This window comes from Crocuta crocuta, unplaced genomic scaffold (assembly GCF_008692635.1).
Source record: "Crocuta crocuta isolate KB4526 unplaced genomic scaffold, BGI_CrCroc_1.0 scaffold422, whole genome shotgun sequence".
Classification (NCBI taxonomy): Eukaryota; Metazoa; Chordata; class Mammalia; order Carnivora; family Hyaenidae; genus Crocuta; species Crocuta crocuta.
The window spans coordinates 1,282,655-1,284,842 of record NW_027529554.1 but is presented as its reverse complement, the minus strand read 5'-3'; the positions used below and the strand labels follow the sequence as shown (position 1 = coordinate 1,284,842).

General features: G+C 38.2%; 1 pseudogene; it reads left to right on the top strand.

The window, feature by feature from the left end:
• Positions 1–1,210: 1,210 nt before the first annotated feature.
• Positions 1,211–1,985, top strand: LOC144229415 (chromobox protein homolog 3 pseudogene; annotated as a pseudogene).
• Positions 1,986–2,188: the final 203 nt, after the last annotated feature.

The following is a 2,188-nucleotide window of genomic DNA, read 5'->3' as shown; positions in this document are numbered from 1 at the left end:
CATTTCTTCTCATTTGTAAAGTTTATTTATTTTGAGAGAGAGAGCTTGTGCCTGTGTGCGTGCCAGTGGGGGAGGGGCAGAGAGAGGGGGAGAGAGAGAATCTCAAGCAGGCTCTGCACTGTCAACGTTAGATCATGAACTGAGCCAAAATCAAGAGTCAGTCATTCCACCGACTGAGTCACCCAGGTGCCCCCTTTCTCATTTTTAAATTAGCTAGTATAGTTGGGTAACAATGATTAATAATAGTGTTTTGGTTTTACAACCCACTATGGGATTTTATTTTATTTTATTTTTTATTAAAGACAGCCTCAATGAATATTAGGTAGAATAATAGAAGAACATTTATTTTTCCTAAATAGAATAACTTGCCTCCACAGGTGCAACATTGTGTGGCTTTAAGAAAAGTACTAAGGCAGCACAAAAGATACATGGGGTGTATATTCCATTACAATTATTTGCTATGTACTAACAATCCTAGTCACCCACTTCCCTGGCAGAGCCATTGTGAGGTTAACAAAGACTTTGAAAAGATAGGAAATGGTTTATAAATATTAATAATAGTTTACCTTCCTACGTTTAGAAGTAGTAAGCCAACACTACTTGCCACTTTTTGTTGAGCATAGCTGTTGAGCACAGCTTTTCACTAAAATTCTAAGCTTAGTTTTAGAGCATTTATATCATTACTGGTGAAGTGGTTCTCTTGCCAAGAACTTGGGACTCTGAAATAAGAGTTTACAAAATTAACAATGAACGGGGGCGTCTGGGTGGCTCACTTGGTTAGGCGTCCCTGTCATGGGCTCTGGTCCTGTGTCTGGCTCTGCACTCAGCATGGAGCCTGCTTGCGATTCTCTCTCTGTGCCTCCCCAACTTGCTCATGCACACGCTCACTCTCTCTCAAGATAAATAAACATTAAAAAAAAGACTAACATCAAATATCATTGAAACACCATAACAGAAAAGGAAAGATCAAGAAATGACCCCAAAGGAGGGTCAGAGAACATTGGAAACCTATTCTGTAAGGAGAGGATGGGCAAGGAAGACACCTAAATCCAAGTTGTCCTCAATTTATCAGCTGCTGTTTTTACTGTCAAAATGGATATTGGTGACTTCATTCAGAACTTAGAAGAAAATATATCTAGGGAAAGACTGTTAAAGATGGTGATTAGGGGTGGCTGGAGCTTGAGGCCGCAGGGCTGTAGACGCACAGACCCAGGACCCGGAGCAGCTCGGAGGCGGTGAATAATAGCTCAAGTCTGCAATAAAAAATGGCCTCCAATAAAACTACATTGCAAAAAATGGGAAAGAAACAGAATGGAAAGAGTAAAAAAGTAGAAGAGGCAGAGCCTGAAGAATTTGTGGTGGAGAAAGTACCAAACCGACATGTAGTGAATGGGAAGGTGGAGTATTTCTTAAAGTGGAAGGGATTTACAGATGCTGACAATACTTGGGAACCTAAAGAAAATTTAGATTATCCAGAGTTAATTGAAGCATTTGTTAATTCTCAAAAAGCTGGTAAAGAAAAAGATGGTGCCAAAAGAAAATCTTTATCTGACAGTGAATCTGATGATAGCAAATCCAAGAAAAGAGATGCTGCTGATAAACCAAGAGGCTTTGCCAGAGGTCTTGATCCTGAACGAATAATTGATGCCACAGATAGCAGTGGAGAATTAATGTTTCTCATGAAATGGAAAGATTCAGATGAGGCCAACTTGGTGCTGGCAAAAGAGACAAATATGAAGTGTCCTCAGATTGTAATTGCTTTTTATTAAGAGAGACTAACTTGGCATTCTTGTCCAGAAGATGAAGCTCTTATATATATATATAAGGGTCTTGGTTTTTTTATTTATTAGTGTGAAGAAATAACATTCTAATGAAAATCAAGTTTGATATGTTTGTTTTGAAGTAGTATTGGGGGAGTCGTTGGGGGTTTCTGCATCTATAGCACTGGTTACTTTGAACAAATAAAAGCTTTCTGTAGTTGCTTCCTTTATCAGAAAAGACTATTTGAGACCATGGTATATTATTCCCCTGCTAATTGAGAGAACACCTTTTCTAAATGTTGAGGGAAATCTTCATAGTTGTTACTCAATCAGAATTTGTGTTTAGCTCCTATATGCTTAAGAACTATTCTGGGTTGTTTTGTTTATTTGGGAGATTTTTCTGTATATACTTAAAATACATGCATAAA